This window comes from Aulonocara stuartgranti (assembly GCF_965226115.1).
Source record: "Aulonocara stuartgranti genome assembly, chromosome: 11".
In the NCBI taxonomy this organism is placed as follows: Eukaryota; Metazoa; Chordata; class Actinopteri; order Cichliformes; family Cichlidae; genus Aulonocara; species Aulonocara stuartgranti.
Genome location: NC_138947.1, coordinates 34,811,613 through 34,832,849, shown reverse-complemented (window position 1 = coordinate 34,832,849; position 21,237 = coordinate 34,811,613).

Below are 21,237 nucleotides of genomic sequence, written 5' to 3'. Positions count from 1 at the left end.
TTTGCCCAGCACGGGGATATTGAGTTCTATAAGATAAAGCCATAAACATGTTTGTCTGAGTCTTCTATCAAAAGTTACAGCGATTTATATGAAGTTGTACAAAAATGCTTTCTTTCGCCAAGACAATGCGTTTCTCACTGTTACATGCATTTGAATAGGAAACTCGCCTGAAACAAAGTATAGGTTTTCATTATGTGAATAATTTTAAAATCTTAGCTCAAACGGCTGCAAAACCTGTTTGCCCAGCACGGGGATATTGAGTTCTATAAGATAAAGCTATAAACATGTTTGTCTGAGTCTTCTATCAAAAGTTACAGCGATTTATATGAAGTTGTACAAAAATGCTTTCTTTCGCCAAGACAGTGTGTTTCTCACTGTTACATGCATTTGAATGGGAAACTCGCCCGAGACAAAGTATAGGTTTTCATTATGTGAATAATTTTAAAATCTTAGCTCAAACGGCTGCAAAACCTGTTTGCCCAGCACGGGGATATTGAGTTCTATAAGATAAAGCCATAAACATGTGTTTCTGAGTCTTCTATCAAAAGTTACAGCGATTTATATGAAGTTGTACAAAAATGCTTTATTTCGCCAAGACAATGCGTTTCTCACTGTTACATGCATTTGAATGGGAAACTCGCCTGAAACAAAGTATAGGTTTTCATTATGTGAATAATTTTAAAATCTTAGCTCAAACGGCTGCAAAACCTGTTTGCCCAGCACGGGGATATTGAGTTCTATAAGATAAAGCCATAAACATGTGTTTCTGAGTCTTCTATCAAAAGTTACAGCGATTTATATGAAGTTGTACAAAAATGCTTTATTTCGCCAAGACAATGCGTTTCTCACTGTTACATGCATTTGAATGGGAAACTCGCCTGAAACAAAGTATAGGTTTTCATTATGTGAATAATTTTAAAATCTTAGCTCAAACGGCTGCAAAACCTGTTTGCCCAGCACGGGGATATTGAGTTCCATAAGATAAAGCCCTAAACATGTGTTTCTGAGTCTTCTATCAAAAGTTACAGCGATTTATATGAAGTTGTACAAAAATGCTTTCTTTCGCCAAGACAATGCGTTTCTCACTGTTACATGCATTTGAATGGGAAACTCGCCTGAAACAAAGTATAGGTTTTCATTATGTGAATAATTTTAAAATCTTAGCTCAAACGGCTGCAAAACCTGTTTGCCCAGCACGGGGATATTGAGTTCTATAAGATAAAGCCATAAACATGTTTGTCTGAGTCTTCTATCAAAAGTTACAGCGATTTATATGAAGTTGTACAAAAATGCTTTATTTCGCCAAGACAATGCGTTTCTCACTGTTACATGCATTTGAATGGGAAACTCGCCTGAAACAAAGTATAGGTTTTCATTATGTGAATAATTTTAAAATCTTAGCTCAAACGGCTGCAAAACCTGTTTGCCCAGTACGGGGAAATTGAATTCTATCAGATGAAGCCATAAACACGTGTGTCTGAGTCTTCTATCAAAAGTTACAGCTGTCTTTATGAAGACCATGAAAAACGCTTTATTTCACCACCTTGGTGCGTTTCTCGCTATTACATGCATTTGAATGGGGAACTCGCACGAAACAAAGTATAGGTTTTCATTATGTGAATAACTTTAACATCTTAGCTCAAACAGCTGCAAAACCTGTTTGCCCAGCCCATAAATATGTATTTCTGAGTCTTCTATCAAAAGTTACAGCGATTTATATGAAGTTGTACAAAAATGCTTTATTTCGCCAAGACAATGCGTTTCTCACTGTTACATGCATTTGAATGGGAAACTCGCCTGAAACAAAGAATAGGTTTTCATTATGTGAATAATTTTAAAATCTTAGCTCAAACGGCTGCAAAACCTGTTTGCCCAGCACGGGGATATTGAGTTCCATAAGATAAAGCCCTAAACATGTGTTTCTGAGTCTTCTATCAAAAGTTACAGCGATTTATATGAAGTTGTACGAAAACGCTTTCTTTCGCCAAGACAATGCGTTTCTCACTGTTACATGCATTTGAATGGGAAACTCGCCTGAAACAAAGTATAGGTTTTCATTATGTGAATAATTTTAAAATCTTAGCTCAAACGGCTGCAAAACCTGTTTGCCCAGCACGGGGATATTGAGTTCCATAAGATAAAGCCCTAAACATGTGTTTCTGAGTCTTCTATCAAAAGTTACAGCGATTTATATGAAGTTGTACAAAAATGCTTTCTTTCGCCAAGACAGTGTGTTTCTCACTGTTACATGCATTTGAATGGGAAACTCGCCCGAGACAAAGTATAGGTTTTCATTATGTGAATAATTTTAAAATCTTAGCTCAAACGGCTGCAAAACCTGTTTGCCCAGCACGGGGATATTGAGTTCTATAAGATAAAGCCATAAACATGTGTTTCTGAGTCTTCTATCAAAAGTTACAGCGATTTATATGAAGTTGTACAAAAATGCTTTATTTCGCCAAGACAATGCGTTTCTCACTGTTACATGCATTTGAATGGGAAACTCGCCTGAAACAAAGTATAGGTTTTCATTATGTGAATAATTTTAAAATCTTAGCTCAAACGGCTGCAAAACCTGTTTGCCCAGTACGGGGAAATTGAATTCTATCAGATGAAGCCATAAACATGTGTGTCTGAGTCGTCTATCAAAAGTTACAGCTGTCTTTATGAAGACCATGAAAAACGCTTTATTTCACCACGTTGGTGCGTTTCTCGCTATTACATGCATTTGAATGGGGAACTCGCACGAAACAAAGTATAGGTTTTCATTATGTGAATAACTTTAACATCTTAGCTCAAACAGCTGCAAAACCTGTTTGCCCAGCCCATAAATATGTATTTCTGAGTCTTCTATCAAAAGTTACAGCGATTTATATGAAGTTGTACAAAAATGCTTTCTTTCGCCAAGACAATGCGTTTCTCACTGTTACATGCATTTGAATGGGAAACTCGCCTGAAACAAAGTATAGGTTTTCATTATGTGAATAATTTTAAAATCTTAGCTCAAACGGCTGCAAAACCTGTTTGCCCAGCACGGGGATATTGAGTTCTATAAGATAAAGCCATAAACACGTGTTTCTGAGTCTTCTATCAAAAGTTACAGCGATTTATATGAAGTTGTACAAAAATGCTTTATTTCGCCAAGACAATGCGTTTCTCACTGTTACATGCATTTGAATGGGAAACTCGCCTGAAACAAAGTATAGGTTTTCATTATGTGAATAATTTTAAAATCTTAGCTCAAACGGCTGCAAAACCTGTTTGCCCAGCACGGGGATATTGAGTTCTATAAGATAAAGCCATAAACATGTGTTTCTGAGTCTTCTATCAAAAGTTACAGCGATTTATATGAAGTTGTACAAAAATGCTTTATTTCGCCAAGACAATGCGTTTCTCACTGTTACATGCATTTGAATGGGAAACTCGCCTGAAACAAAGTATAGGTTTTCATTATGTGAATAATTTTAAAATCTTAGCTCAAACGGCTGCAAAACCTGTTTGCCCAGCACGGGGATATTGAGTTTTATAAGATAAAGCCATAAAAATGTGTTTCTGAGTCTTCTATCAAAAGTTACAGCGATTTATATGAAGTTGTACAAAAATGCTTTATTTCGCCAAGACAATGCGTTTCTCACTGTTACATGCATTTGAATAGGAAACTCGCCTGAAACAAAGTATAGGTTTTCATTATGTGAATAATTTTAAAATCTTAGCTCAAACGGCTGCAAAACCTGTTTGCCCAGCACGGGGATATTGAGTTCTATAAGATAAAGCCATAAACATGTGTTTCTGAGTCTTCTATCAAAAGTTACAGCGATTTATATGAAGTTGTACAAAAATGCTTTCTTTCGCCAAGACAATGCGTTTCTCACTGTTACATGCATTTGAATAGGAAACTCGCCTGAAACAAAGTATAGGTTTTCATTATGTGAATAATTTTAAAATCTTAGCTCAAACGGCTGCAAAACCTGTTTGCCCAGCACGGGGATATTGAGTTCCATAAGATAAAGCCCTAAACATGTGTTTCTGAGTCTTCTATCAAAAGTTACAGCGATTTATATGAAGTTGTACGAAAACGCTTTATTTTGCCAAGACAATGCGTTTCTCACTGTTACATGCATTTGAATGGGAAACTCGCCTGAAACAAAGTATAGGTTTTCATTATGTGAATAATTTTTAAATCTTAGCTCAAACGGCTGCAAAACCTGTTTGCCCAGCACGGGGATATTGAGTTCTATAAGATAAAGCCATAAACATGTGTTTCTGAGTCTTCTATCAAAAGTTACAGCGATTTATATGAAGTTGTACAAAAATGCTTTATTTCGCCAAGACAATGCGTTTCTCACTGTTACATGCATTTGAATGGGAAACTCGCCTGAAACAAAGTATAGGTTTTCATTATGTGAATAATTTTAAAATCTTAGCTCAAACGGCTGCAAAACCTGTTTGCCCAGCACAGGGATATTGAGTTCCATAAGATAAAGCCCTAAACATGTGTTTCTGAGTCTTCTATCAAAAGTTACAGCGATTTATATGAAGTTGTACAAAAATGCTTTCTTTCGCCAAGACAATGCGTTTCTCACTGTTACATGCATTTGAATGGGAAACTCGCCTGAAACAAAGTATAGGTTTTCATTATGTGAATAATTTTAAAATCTTAGCTCAAACGGCTGCAAAACCTGTTTGCCCAGCACGGGGATATTGAGTTCTATAAGATAAAGCCATAAACATGTGTTTCTGAGTCTTCTATCAAAAGTTACAGCGATTTATATGAAGTTGTACAAAAATGCTTTATTTCGCCAAGACAATGCGTTTCTCACTGTTACATGCATTTGAATGGGAAACTCGCCTGAAACAAAGTATAGGTTTTCATTATGTGAATAATTTTAAAATCTTAGCTCAAACGGCTGCAAAACCTGTTTGCCCAGCACGGGGATATTGAGTTCCATAAGATAAAGCCCTAAACATGTGTTTCTGAGTCTTCTATCAAAAGTTACAGCGATTTATATGAAGTTGTACAAAAATGCTTTCTTTCGCCAAGACAATGCGTTTCTCACTGTTACATGCATTTGAATAGGAAACTCGCCTGAAACAAAGTATAGGTTTTCATTATGTGAATAATTTTAAAATCTTAGCTCAAACGGCTGCAAAACCTGTTTGCCCAGCACGGGGATATTGAGTTCCATAAGATAAAGCCCTAAACATGTGTTTCTGAGTCTTCTATCAAAAGTTACAGCGATTTATATGAAGTTGTACGAAAACGCTTTATTTTGCCAAGACAATGCGTTTCTCACTGTTACATGCATTTGAATGGGAAACTCGCCTGAAACAAAGTATAGGTTTTCATTATGTGAATAATTTTAAAATCTTAGCTCAAACGGCTGCAAAACCTGTTTGCCCAGCACGGGGATATTGAGTTCTATAAGATAAAGCCATAAACATGTGTTTCTGAGTCTTCCATCAAAAGTTACAGCGATTTATATGAAGTTGTACAAAAATGCTTTATTTCGCCAAGACAATGCGTTTCTCACTGTTACATGCATTTGAATGGGAAACTCGCCTGAAACAAAGTATAGGTTTTCATTATGTGAATAATTTTAAAATCTTAGCTCAAACGGCTGCAAAACCTGTTTGCCCAGCACGGGGATATTGAGTTCCATAAGATAAAGCCCTAAACATGTGTTTCTGAGTCTTCTATCAAAAGTTACAGCGATTTATATGAAGTTGTACGAAAACGCTTTATTTTGCCAAGACAATGCGTTTCTCACTGTTACATGCATTTGAATGGGAAACTCGCCTGAAACAAAGTATAGGTTTTCATTATGTGAATAATTTTAAAATCTTAGCTCAAACGGCTGCAAAACCTGTTTGCCCAGCACGGGGATATTGAGTTCTATAAGATAAAGCCATAAACATGTGTTTCTGAGTCTTCTATCAAAAGTTACAGCGATTTATATGAAGTTGTACAAAAATGCTTTATTTCGCCAAGACAATGCGTTTCTCACTGTTACATGCATTTGAATGGGAAACTCGCCTGAAACAAAGTATAGGTTTTCATTATGTGAATAATTTTAAAATCTTAGCTCAAACGGCTGCAAAACCTGTTTGCCCAGCACGGGGATATTGAGTTCCATAAGATAAAGCCCTAAACATGTGTTTCTGAGTCTTCTATCAAAAGTTACAGCGATTTATATGAAGTTGTACAAAAATGCTTTCTTTCGCCAAGACAATGCGTTTCTCACTGTTACATGCATTTGAATGGGAAACTCGCCTGAAACAAAGTATAGGTTTTCATTATGTGAATAATTTTAAAATCTTAGCTCAAACGGCTGCAAAACCTGTTTGCCCAGCACGGGGATATTGAGTTCTATAAGATAAAGCCATAAACATGTTTGTCTGAGTCTTCTATCAAAAGTTACAGCGATTTATATGAAGTTGTACAAAAATGCTTTATTTCGCCAAGACAATGCGTTTCTCACTGTTACATGCATTTGAATGGGAAACTCGCCTGAAACAAAGTATAGGTTTTCATTATGTGAATAATTTTAAAATCTTAGCTCAAACGGCTGCAAAACCTGTTTGCCCAGCACAGGGATATTGAGTTCCATAAGATAAAGCCCTAAACATGTGTTTCTGAGTCTTCTATCAAAAGTTACAGCGATTTATATGAAGTTGTACAAAAATGCTTTCTTTCGCCAAGACAATGCGTTTCTCACTGTTACATGCATTTGAATGGGAAACTCGCCTGAAACAAAGTATAGGTTTTCATTATGTGAATAATTTTAAAATCTTAGCTCAAACGGCTGCAAAACCTGTTTGCCCAGCACGGGGATATTGAGTTCTATAAGATAAAGCCATAAACATGTGTTTCTGAGTCTTCTATCAAAAGTTACAGCGATTTATATGAAGTTGTACAAAAATGCTTTATTTCGCCAAGACAATGCGTTTCTCACTGTTACATGCATTTGAATGGGAAACTCGCCTGAAACAAAGTATAGGTTTTCATTATGTGAATAATTTTAAAATCTTAGCTCAAACGGCTGCAAAACCTGTTTGCCCAGCACGGGGATATTGAGTTCCATAAGATAAAGCCCTAAACATGTGTTTCTGAGTCTTCTATCAAAAGTTACAGCGATTTATATGAAGTTGTACAAAAATGCTTTCTTTCGCCAAGACAATGCGTTTCTCACTGTTACATGCATTTGAATAGGAAACTCGCCTGAAACAAAGTATAGGTTTTCATTATGTGAATAATTTTAAAATCTTAGCTCAAACGGCTGCAAAACCTGTTTGCCCAGCACGGGGATATTGAGTTCCATAAGATAAAGCCCTAAACATGTGTTTCTGAGTCTTCTATCAAAAGTTACAGCGATTTATATGAAGTTGTACGAAAACGCTTTATTTTGCCAAGACAATGCGTTTCTCACTGTTACATGCATTTGAATGGGAAACTCGCCTGAAACAAAGTATAGGTTTTCATTATGTGAATAATTTTAAAATCTTAGCTCAAACGGCTGCAAAACCTGTTTGCCCAGCACGGGGATATTGAGTTCTATAAGATAAAGCCATAAACATGTGTTTCTGAGTCTTCCATCAAAAGTTACAGCGATTTATATGAAGTTGTACAAAAATGCTTTATTTCGCCAAGACAATGCGTTTCTCACTGTTACATGCATTTGAATGGGAAACTCGCCTGAAACAAAGTATAGGTTTTCATTATGTGAATAATTTTAAAATCTTAGCTCAAACGGCTGCAAAACCTGTTTGCCCAGCACGGGGATATTGAGTTCCATAAGATAAAGCCCTAAACATGTGTTTCTGAGTCTTCTATCAAAAGTTACAGCGATTTATATGAAGTTGTACGAAAACGCTTTATTTTGCCAAGACAATGCGTTTCTCACTGTTACATGCATTTGAATGGGAAACTCGCCTGAAACAAAGTATAGGTTTTCATTATGTGAATAATTTTAAAATCTTAGCTCAAACGGCTGCAAAACCTGTTTGCCCAGCACGGGGATATTGAGTTCTATAAGATAAAGCCATAAACATGTGTTTCTGAGTCTTCTATCAAAAGTTACAGCGATTTATATGAAGTTGTACAAAAATGCTTTATTTCGCCAAGACAATGCGTTTCTCACTGTTACATGCATTTGAATGGGAAACTCGCCTGAAACAAAGTATAGGTTTTCATTATGTGAATAATTTTAAAATCTTAGCTCAAACGGCTGCAAAACCTGTTTGCCCAGCACGGGGATATTGAGTTCTATAAGATAAAGCCATAAACATGTGTTTCTGAGTCTTCTATCAAAAGTTACAGCGATTTATATGAAGTTGTACGAAAACGCTTTATTTTGCCAAGACAATGCGTTTCTCACTGTTACATGCATTTGAATGGGAAACTCGCCTGAAACAAAGTATAGGTTTTCATTATGTGAATAATTTTAAAATCTTAGCTCAAACGGCTGCAAAACCTGTTTGCCCAGCACGGGGATATTGAGTTCTATAAGATAAAGCCATAAACATGTGTTTCTGAGTCTTCTATCAAAAGTTACAGCGATTTATATGAAGTTGTACAAAAATGCTTTATTTCGCCAAGACAATGCGTTTCTCACTGTTACATGCATTTGAATGGGAAACTCGCCTGAAACAAAGTATAGGTTTTCATTATGTGAATAATTTTAAAATCTTAGCTCAAACGGCTGCAAAACCTGTTTGCCCAGCACGGGGATATTGAGTTCTATAAGATAAAGCCATAAAAATGTGTTTCTGAGTCTTCTATCAAAAGTTACAGCGATTTATATGAAGTTGTACAAAAATGCTTTATTTCGCCAAGACAATGCGTTTCTCACTGTTACATGCATTTGAATAGGAAACTCGCCTGAAACAAAGTATAGGTTTTCATTATGTGAATAATTTTAAAATCTTAGCTCAAACGGCTGCAAAACCTGTTTGCCCAGCACGGGGATATTGAGTTCTATAAGATAAAGCCATAAACATGTGTTTCTGAGTCTTCTATCAAAAGTTACAGCGATTTATATGAAGTTGTACAAAAATGCTTTATTTCGCCAAGACAATGCGTTTCTCACTGTTACATGCATTTGAATGGGAAACTCGCCTGAAACAAAGTATAGGTTTTCATTATGTGAATAATTTTAAAATCTTAGCTCAAACGGCTGCAAAACCTGTTTGCCCAGCACGGGGATATTGAGTTCTATAAGATAAAGCCATAAACATGTTTGTCTGAGTCTTCTATCAAAAGTTACAGCGATTTATATGAAGTTGTTCAAAAACGCTTTATTTCGCAGAGACAATGCGTTTCTCACTGTTACATGCATTTGAATGGGAAACTCGCCCGAGACAAAGTATAGGTTTTCATTATGTGAATAATTTTAAAATCTTAGCTCAAATGGCTGCAAAACCTGTTTGCCCAGCACGGGGATATTGAGTTCTATAAGATAAAGCCATAAAAATGTGTTTCTGAGTCTTCTATCAAAAGTTACAGCGATTTATATGAAGTTGTACAAAAATGCTTTATTTCGCCAAGACAATGCGTTTCTCACTGTTACATGCATTTGAATAGGAAACTCGCCTGAAACAAAGTATAGGTTTTCATTATGTGAATAATTTTAAAATCTTAGCTCAAACGGCTGCAAAACCTGTTTGCCCAGCACGGGGATATTGAGTTCTATAAGATAAAGCCATAAACATGTGTTTCTGAGTCTTCTATCAAAAGTTACAGCGATTTATATGAAGTTGTACAAAAATGCTTTATTTCGCCAAGACAATGCGTTTCTCACTGTTACATGCATTTGAATGGGAAACTCGCCTGAAACAAAGTATAGGTTTTCATTATGTGAATAATTTTAAAATCTTAGCTCAAACGGCTGCAAAACCTGTTTGCCCAGCACGGGGATATTGAGTTCTATAAGATAAAGCCATAAACATGTGTTTCTGAGTCTTCTATCAAAAGTTACAGCGATTTATATGAAGTTGTACAAAAATGCTTTATTTCGCCAAGACAATGCGTTTCTCACTGTTACATGCATTTGAATGGGAAACTCGCCTGAAACAAAGTATAGGTTTTCATTATGTGAATAATTTTAAAATCTTAGCTCAAACGGCTGCAAAACCTGTTTGCCCAGCACGGGGATATTGAGTTCCATAAGATAAAGCCCTAAACATGTGTTTCTGAGTCTTCTATCAAAAGTTACAGCGATTTATATGAAGTTGTACAAAAATGCTTTCTTTCGCCAAGACAATGCGTTTCTCACTGTTACATGCATTTGAATGGGAAACTCGCCTGAAACAAAGTATAGGTTTTCATTATATGAATAATTTTAAAATCTTAGCTCAAACGGCTGCAAAACCTGTTTGCCCAGCACGGGGATATTGAGTTCCATAAGATAAAGCCCTAAACATGTGTTTCTGAGTCTTCTATCAAAAGTTACAGCGATTTATATGAAGTTGTACAAAAATGCTTTATTTCGCCAAGACAATGCGTTTCTCACTGTTACATGCATTTGAATGGGAAACTCGCCTGAAACAAAGTATAGGTTTTCATTATGTGAATAATTTTAAAATCTTAGCTCAAACGGCTGCAAAACCTGTTTGCCCAGCACGGGGATATTGAGTTCCATAAGATAAAGCCCTAAACATGTGTTTCTGAGTCTTCTATCAAAAGTTACAGCGATTTATATGAAGTTGTACAAAAATGCTTTCTTTCGCCAAGACAATGCGTTTCTCACTGTTACATGCATTTGAATAGGAAACTCGCCTGAAACAAAGTATAGGTTTTCATTATGTGAATAATTTTAAAATCTTAGCTCAAACGGCTGCAAAACCTGTTTGCCCAGCACGGGGATATTGAGTTCCATAAGATAAAGCCCTAAACATGTGTTTCTGAGTCTTCTATCAAAAGTTACAGCGATTTATATGAAGTTGTACAAAAATGATTTATTTCGCCAAGACAATGCGTTTCTCACTGTTACATGCATTTGAATGGGAAACTCGCCTGAAACAAAGTATAGGTTTTCATTATGTGAATAACTTTAACATCTTAGCTCAAACAGCTGCAAAACCTGTTTGCCCAGCCCATAAATATGTATTTCTGAGTCTTCTATCAAAAGTTACAGCGATTTATATGAAGTTGTACAAAAATGCTTTATTTCGCCAAGACAATGCGTTTCTCACTGTTACATGCATTTGAATGGGAAACTCGCCTGAAACAAAGTATAGGTTTTCATTATGTGAATAATTTTAAAATCTTAGCTCAAACGGCTGCAGCCGTTTGAGCTAAGCTAAGCTAAGCTGTAAAAGCTGTAACTTTTGATAGAAGACTCAGAAACACATGTTTAGGGCTTTATCTTATGGAACTCAATATCCCCGTGCTGGGCAAACAGGTTTTGCAGCCGTTTGAGCTAAGATTTTAAAATTATTCACATAATGAAAACCTATACTTTGTCTCGGGCGAGTTTCCCATTCAAATGCATGTAACAGTGAGAAACACACTGTCTTGGCGAAAGAAAGCATTTTTGTACAACTTCATATAAATCGCTGTAACTTTTGATAGAAGACTCAGAAACACATGTTTATGGCTTTATCTTATAGAACTCAATATCCCCGTGCTGGGCAAACAGGTTTTGCAGCCGTTTGAGCTAAGATTTAAAAATTATTCACATAATGAAAACCTATACTTTGTTTCAGGCGAGTTTCCCATTCAAATGCATGTAACAGTGAGAAACGCATTGTCTTGGCGAAAGAAAGCATTTTTGTACAACTTCATATAAATCGCTGTAACTTTTGATAGAAGACTCAGAAACACATGTTTAGGGCTTTATCTTATGGAACTCAATATCCCCGTGCTGGGCAAACAGGTTTTGCAGCCGTTTGAGCTAAGATTTTAAAATTATTCACATAATGAAAACCTATACTTTGTTTCAGGCGAGTTTCCCATTCAAATGCATGTAACAGTGAGAAACGCATTGTCTTGGCGAAAGAAAGCATTTTTGTACAACTTCATATAAATCGCTGTAACTTTTGATAGAAGACTCAGAAACACATGTTTATGGCTTTATCTTATAGAACTCAATATCCCCGTGCTGGGCAAACAGGTTTTGCAGCCGTTTGAGCTAAGATTTTAAAATTATTCACATAATGAAAACCTATACTTTGTCTCGGGCGAGTTTCCCATTCAAATGCATGTAACAGTGAGAAAAACACTGTCTTGGCGAAAGAAAGCATTTTTGTACAACTTCATATAAATCGCTGTAACTTTTGATAGAAGACTCAGACAAACATGTTTATGGCTTTATCTTATAGAACTCAATATCCCCGTGCTGGGCAAACAGGTTTTGCAGCCGTTTGAGCTAAGATTTTAAAATTATTCACATAATGAAAACCTATACTTTGTTTCAGGCGAGTTTCCCATTCAAATGCATGTAACAGTGAGAAACGCATTGTCTTGGCGAAAGAAAGCATTTTTGTACAACTTCATATAAATCGCTGTAACTTTTGATAGAAGACTCAGAAACACATGTTTAGGGCTTTATCTTATGGAACTCAATATCCCCGTGCTGGGCAAACAGGTTTTGCAGCCGTTTGAGCTAAGATTTTAAAATTATTCACATAATGAAAACCTATACTTTGTTTCAGGCGAGTTTCCCATTCAAATGCATGTAACAGTGAGAAACGCATTGTCTTGGCGAAAGAAAGCATTTTTGTACAACTTCATATAAATCGCTGTAACTTTTGATAGAAGACTCAGAAACACATGTTTATGGCTTTATCTTATAGAACTCAATATCCCCGTGCTGGGCAAACAGGTTTTGCAGCCGTTTGAGCTAAGATTTTAAAATTATTCACATAATGAAAACCTATACTTTGTTTCAGGCGAGTTTCCCATTCAAATGCATGTAACAGTGAGAAACACACTGTCTTGGCGAAAGAAAGCATTTTTGTACAACTTCATATAAATCGCTGTAACTTTTGATAGAAGACTCAGACAAACATGTTTATGGCTTTATCTTATAGAACTCAATATCCCCGTGCTGGGCAAACAGGTTTTGCAGCCGTTTGAGCTAAGATTTTAAAATTATTCACATAATGAAAACCTATACTTTGTTTCAGGCGAGTTTCCCATTCAAATGCATGTAACAGTGAGAAACACACTGTCTTGGCGAAAGAAAGCATTTTTGTACAACTTCATATAAATCGCTGTAACTTTTGATAGAAGACTCAGACAAACATGTTTATGGCTTTATCTTATAGAACTCAATATCCCCGTGCTGGGCAAACAGGTTTTGCAGCCGTTTGAGCTAAGATTTTAAAATTATTCACATAATGAAAACCTATACTTTGTTTCAGGCGAGTTTCCCATTCAAATGCATGTAACAGTGAGAAACGCATTGTCTTGGCGAAAGAAAGCATTTTTGTACAACTTCATATAAATCGCTGTAACTTTTGATAGAAGACTCAGAAACACATGTTTATGGCTTTATCTTATAGAACTCAATATCCCCGTGCTGGGCAAACAGGTTTTGCAGCCGTTTGAGCTAAGATTTTAAAATTATTCACATAATGAAAACCTATACTTTGTTTCAGGCGAGTTTCCCATTCAAATGCATGTAACAGTGAGAAACACACTGTCTTGGCGAAAGAAAGCATTTTTGTACAACTTCATATAAATCGCTGTAACTTTTGATAGAAGACTCAGACAAACATGTTTATGGCTTTATCTTATAGAACTCAATATCCCCGTGCTGGGCAAACAGGTTTTGCAGCCGTTTGAGCTAAGATTTTAAAATTATTCACATAATGAAAACCTATACTTTGTTTCAGGCGAGTTTCCCATTCAAATGCATGTAACAGTGAGAAACGCATTGTCTTGGCGAAAGAAAGCATTTTTGTACAACTTCATATAAATCGCTGTAACTTTTGATAGAAGACTCAGAAACACATGTTTATGGCTTTATCTTATAGAACTCAATATCCCCGTGCTGGGCAAACAGGTTTTGCAGCCGTTTGAGCTAAGATTTTAAAATTATTCACATAATGAAAACCTATACTTTGTCTCGGGCGAGTTTCCCATTCAAATGCATGTAACAGTGAGAAACGCATTGTCTCTGCGAAATAAAGCGTTTTTGAACAACTTCATATAAATCGCTGTAACTTTTGATAGAAGACTCAGACAAACATGTTTATGGCTTTATCTTATAGAACTCAATATCCCCGTGCTGGGCAAACAGGTTTTGCAGCCGTTTGAGCTAAGATTTTAAAATTATTCACATAATGAAAACCTATACTTTGTTTCAGGCGAGTTTCCCATTCAAATGCATGTAACAGTGAGAAACGCATTGTCTTGGCGAAAGAAAGCATTTTTGTACAACTTCATATAAATCGCTGTAACTTTTGATAGAAGACTCAGAAACACATGTTTATGGCTTTATCTTATAGAACTCAATATCCCCGTGCTGGGCAAACAGGTTTTGCAGCCGTTTGAGCTAAGATTTAAAAATTATTCACATAATGAAAACCTATACTTTGTCTCGGGCGAGTTTCCCATTCAAATGCATGTAACAGTGAGAAAAACACTGTCTTGGCGAAAGAAAGCATTTTTGTACAACTTCATATAAATCGCTGTAACTTTTGATAGAAGACTCAGACAAACATGTTTATGGCTTTATCTTATAGAACTCAATATCCCCGTGCTGGGCAAACAGGTTTTGCAGCCGTTTGAGCTAAGATTTTAAAATTATTCACATAATGAAAACCTATACTTTGTTTCAGGCGAGTTTCCCATTCAAATGCATGTAACAGTGAGAAACACACTGTCTTGGCGAAAGAAAGCATTTTTGTACAACTTCATATAAATCGCTGTAACTTTTGATAGAAGACTCAGACAAACATGTTTATGGCTTTATCTTATAGAACTCAATATCCCCGTGCTGGGCAAACAGGTTTTGCAGCCGTTTGAGCTAAGATTTTAAAATTATTCACATAATGAAAACCTATACTTTGTTTCAGGCGAGTTTCCCATTCAAATGCATGTAACAGTGAGAAACGCATTGTCTTGGCGAAAGAAAGCATTTTTGTACAACTTCATATAAATCGCTGTAACTTTTGATAGAAGACTCAGAAACACATGTTTATGGCTTTATCTTATAGAACTCAATATCCCCGTGCTGGGCAAACAGGTTTTGCAGCCGTTTGAGCTAAGATTTTAAAATTATTCACATAATGAAAACCTATACTTTGTCTCGGGCGAGTTTCCCATTCAAATGCATGTAACAGTGAGAAACGCATTGTCTCTGCGAAATAAAGCGTTTTTGAACAACTTCATATAAATCGCTGTAACTTTTGATAGAAGACTCAGACAAACATGTTTATGGCTTTATCTTATAGAACTCAATATCCCCGTGCTGGGCAAACAGGTTTTGCAGCCGTTTGAGCTAAGATTTTAAAATTATTCACATAATGAAAACCTATACTTTGTTTCAGGCGAGTTTCCCATTCAAATGCATGTAACAGTGAGAAACGCATTGTCTTGGCGAAAGAAAGCATTTTTGTACAACTTCATATAAATCGCTGTAACTTTTGATAGAAGACTCAGAAACACATGTTTATGGCTTTATCTTATAGAACTCAATATCCCCGTGCTGGGCAAACAGGTTTTGCAGCCGTTTGAGCTAAGATTTAAAAATTATTCACATAATGAAAACCTATACTTTGTCTCGGGCGAGTTTCCCATTCAAATGCATGTAACAGTGAGAAAAACACTGTCTTGGCGAAAGAAAGCATTTTTGTACAACTTCATATAAATCGCTGTAACTTTTGATAGAAGACTCAGACAAACATGTTTATGGCTTTATCTTATAGAACTCAATATCCCCGTGCTGGGCAAACAGGTTTTGCAGCCGTTTGAGCTAAGATTTTAAAATTATTCACATAATGAAAACCTATACTTTGTTTCAGGCGAGTTTCCCATTCAAATGCATGTAACAGTGAGAAACACACTGTCTTGGCGAAAGAAAGCATTTTTGTACAACTTCATATAAATCGCTGTAACTTTTGATAGAAGACTCAGACAAACATGTTTATGGCTTTATCTTATAGAACTCAATATCCCCGTGCTGGGCAAACAGGTTTTGCAGCCGTTTGAGCTAAGATTTTAAAATTATTCACATAATGAAAACCTATACTTTGTTTCAGGCGAGTTTCCCATTCAAATGCATGTAACAGTGAGAAACGCATTGTCTTGGCGAAAGAAAGCATTTTTGTACAACTTCATATAAATCGCTGTAACTTTTGATAGAAGACTCAGAAACACATGTTTATGGCTTTATCTTATAGAACTCAATATCCCCGTGCTGGGCAAACAGGTTTTGCAGCCGTTTGAGCTAAGATTTTAAAATTATTCACATAATGAAAACCTATACTTTGTTTCAGGCGAGTTTCCCATTCAAATGCATGTAACAGTGAGAAACACACTGTCTTGGCGAAAGAAAGCATTTTTGTACAACTTCATATAAATCGCTGTAACTTTTGATAGAAGACTCAGACAAACATGTTTATGGCTTTATCTTATAGAACTCAATATCCCCGTGCTGGGCAAACAGGTTTTGCAGCCGTTTGAGCTAAGATTTTAAAATTATTCACATAATGAAAACCTATACTTTGTTTCAGGCGAGTTTCCCATTCAAATGCATGTAACAGTGAGAAACGCATTGTCTTGGCGAAAGAAAGCATTTTTGTACAACTTCATATAAATCGCTGTAACTTTTGATAGAAGACTCAGAAACACATGTTTAGGGCTTTATCTTATGGAACTCAATATCCCCGTGCTGGGCAAACAGGTTTTGCAGCCGTTTGAGCTAAGATTTTAAAATTATTCACATAATGAAAACCTATACTTTGTTTCAGGCGAGTTTCCCATTCAAATGCATGTAACAGTGAGAAACGCATTGTCTTGGCGAAAGAAAGCATTTTTGTACAACTTCATATAAATCGCTGTAACTTTTGATAGAAGACTCAGAAACACATGTTTATGGCTTTATCTTATAGAACTCAATATCCCCGTGCTGGGCAAACAGGTTTTGCAGCCGTTTGAGCTAAGATTTTAAAATTATTCACATAATGAAAACCTATACTTTGTTTCAGGCGAGTTTCCCATTCAAATGCATGTAACAGTGAGAAACGCATTGTCTTGGCGAAAGAAAGCATTTTTGTACAACTTCATATAAATCGCTGTAACTTTTGATAGAAGACTCAGAAACACATGTTTATGGCTTTATCTTATAGAACTCAATATCCCCGTGCTGGGCAAACAGGTTTTGCAGCCGTTTGAGCTAAGATTTTAAAATTATTCACATAATGAAAACCTATACTTTGTTTCAGGCGAGTTTCCCATTCAAATGCATGTAACAGTGAGAAACGCATTGTCTTGGCGAAAGAAAGCGTTTTCGTACAACTTCATATAAATCGCTGTAACTTTTGATAGAAGACTCAGAAACACATGTTTAGGGCTTTATCTTATGGAACTCAATATCCCCGTGCTGGGCAAACAGGTTTTGCAGCCGTTTGAGCTAAGATTTTAAAATTATTCACATAATGAAAACCTATTCTTTGTTTCAGGCGAGTTTCCCATTCAAATGCATGTAACAGTGAGAAACGCATTGTCTTGGCGAAATAAAGCATTTTTGTACAACTTCATATAAATCGCTGTAACTTTTGATAGAAGACTCAGAAATACATATTTATGGGCTGGGCAAACAGGTTTTGCAGCTGTTTGAGCTAAGATGTTAAAGTTATTCACATAATGAAAACCTATACTTTGTTTCGTGCGAGTTCCCCATTCAAATGCATGTAATAGCGAGAAACGCACCAAGGTGGTGAAATAAAGCGTTTTTCATGGTCTTCATAAAGACAGCTGTAACTTTTGATAGAAGACTCAGACAAACATGTTTATGGCTTTATCTTATAGAACTCAATATCCCCGTGCTGGGCAAACAGGTTTTGCAGCCGTTTGAGCTAAGATTTTAAAATTATTCACATAATGAAAACCTATACTTTGTTTCAGGCGAGTTTCCCATTCAAATGCATGTAACAGTGAGAAACGCATTGTCTTGGCGAAAGAAAGCATTTTTGTACAACTTCATATAAATCGCTGTAACTTTTGATAGAAGACTCAGAAACACATGTTTATGGCTTTATCTTATAGAACTCAATATCCCCGTGCTGGGCAAACAGGTTTTGCAGCCGTTTGAGCTAAGATTTTAAAATTATTCACATAATGAAAACCTATACTTTGTTTCAGGCGAGTTTCCCATTCAAATGCATGTAACAGTGAGAAACACACTGTCTTGGCGAAAGAAAGCATTTTTGTACAACTTCATATAAATCGCTGTAACTTTTGATAGAAGACTCAGACAAACATGTTTATGGCTTTATCTTATAGAACTCAATATCCCCGTGCTGGGCAAACAGGTTTTGCAGCCGTTTGAGCTAAGATTTTAAAATTATTCACATAATGAAAACCTATACTTTGTCTCGGGCGAGTTTCCCATTCAAATGCATGTAACAGTGAGAAACACACTGTCTTGGCGAAAGAAAGCATTTTTGTACAACTTCATATAAATCGCTGTAACTTTTGATAGAAGACTCAGACAAACATGTTTATAGCTTTATCTTATGGAACTCAATATCCCCGTGCTGGGCAAACAGGTTTTGCAGCCGTTTGAGCTAAGATTTTAAAATTATTCACATAATGAAAACCTATACTTTGTTTCAGGCGAGTTTCCCATTCAAATGCATGTAACAGTGAGAAACGCACTGTCTTCGCGAAGAAAGCATTTTTGTACAACTTCATATAAATCGCTGTAACTTTTGATAGAAGACTCAGAAACACATGTTTATGGCTTTATCTTATAGAACTCAATATCCCCGTGCTGGGCAAACAGGTTTTGCAGCCGTTTGAGCTAAGATTTTAAAATTATTCACATAATGAAAACCTATACTTTGTCTCGGGCGAGTTTCCCATTCAAATGCATGTAACAGTGAGAAACGCATTGTCTTGGCGAAATAAAGCGTTTTTGAACAACTTCATATAAATCGCTGTAACTTTTGATAGAAGACTCAGAAACACATGTTTATGGCTTTATCTTATAGAACTCAATATCCCCGTGCTGGGCAAACAGGTTTTGCAGCCGTTTGAGCTAAGATTTTAAAATTATTCACATAATGAAAACCTATACTTTGTCTCGGGCGAGTTTCCCATTCAAATGCATGTAACAGTGAGAAACACACTGTCTTGGCGAAAGAAAGCATTTTTGTACAACTTCATATAAATCGCTGTAACTTTTGATAGAAGACTCAGACAAACATGTTTATAGCTTTATCTTATAGAACTCAATATCCCCGTGCTGGGCAAACAGGTTTTGCAGCCGTTTGAGCTAAGATTTTAAAATTATTCACATAATGAAAACCTATACTTTGTTTCAGGCGAGTTTCCTATTCAAATGCATGTAACAGTGAGAAACGCATTGTCTTGGCGAAAGAAAGCATTTTTGTACAACTTCATATAAATCGCTGTAACTTTTGATAGAAGACTCAGACAAACATGTTTATGGCTTTATCTTATAGAACTCAATATCCCCGTGCTGGGCAAACAGGTTTTGCAGCCGTTTGAGCTAAGATTTTAAAATTATTCACATAATGAAAACCTATACTTTGTTTCAGGCGAGTTTCCCATTCAAATGCATGTAACAGTGAGAAACGCATTGTCTTGGCGAAAGAAAGCATTTTTGTACAACTTCATATAAATCGCTGTAACTTTTGATAGAAGACTCAGAAACACATGTTTATGGCTTTATCTTATAGAACTCAATATCCCCGTGCTGGGCAAACAGGTTTTGCAGCCGTTTGAGCTAAGATTTTAAAATTATTCACATAATGAAAACCTATACTTTGTTTCAGGCGAGTTTCCCATTCAAATGCATGTAACAGTGAGAAACACACTGTCTTGGCGAAAGAAAGCATTTTTGTACAACTTCATATAAATCGCTGTAACTTTTGATAGAAGACTCAGACAAACATGTTTATGGCTTTATCTTATAGAACTCAATATCCCCGTGCTGGGCAAACAGGTTTTGCAGCCGTTTGAGCTAAGATTTTAAAATTATTCACATAATGAAAACCTATACTTTGTTTCAGGCGAGTTTCCCATTCAAATGCATGTAACAGTGAGAAACGCATTGTCTTGGCGAAAGAAAGCATTTTTGTACAACTTCATATAAATCGCTGTAACTTTTGATAGAAGACTCAGAAACACATGTTTAGGGCTTTATCTTATGGAACTCAATATCCCCGTGCTGGGCAAACAGGTTTTGCAGCCGTTTGAGCTAAGATTTTAAAATTATTCACATAATGAAAACCTATACTTTGTTTCAGGCGAGTTTCCCATTCAAATGCATGTAACAGTGAGAAACGCACTGTCTTGGCGAAAGAAAGCATTTTTGTACAACTTCATATAAATCGCTGTAACTTTTGATAGAAGACTCAGAAACACATGTTTATGGCTTTATCTTATAGAACTCAATATCCCCGTGCTGGGCAAACAGGTTTTGCAGCCGTTTGAGCTAAGATTTTAAAATTATTCACATAATGAAAACCTATACTTTGTCTCGGGCGAGTTTCCCATTCAAATGCATGTAACAGTGAGAAACGCATTGTCTTGGCGAAAGAAAGCATTTTTGTACAACTTCATATAAATCGCTGTAACTTTTGATAGAAGACTCAGAAACACATGTTTAGGGCTTTATCTTATGGAACTCAATATCCCCGTGCTGGGCAAACAGGTTTTGCAGCCGTTTGAGCTAAGATTTTAAAATTATTCACATAATGAAAACCTATACTTTGTTTCAGGCGAGTTTCCCATTCAAATGCATGTAACAGTGAGAAACACACTGTCTTGGCGAAAGAAAGCATTTTTGTACAACTTCATATAAATCGCTGTAACTTTTGATAGAAGACTCAGACAAACATGTTTATGGCTTTATCTTATAGAACTCAATATCCCCGTGCTGGGCAAACAGGTTTTGCAGCCGTTTGAGCTAAGATTTTAAAATTATTCACATAATGAAAACCTATACTTTGTTTCAGGCGAGTTTCCCATTCAAATGCATGTAACAGTGAGAAACGCATTGTCTTGGCGAAAGAAAGCATTTTTGTACAACTTCATATAAA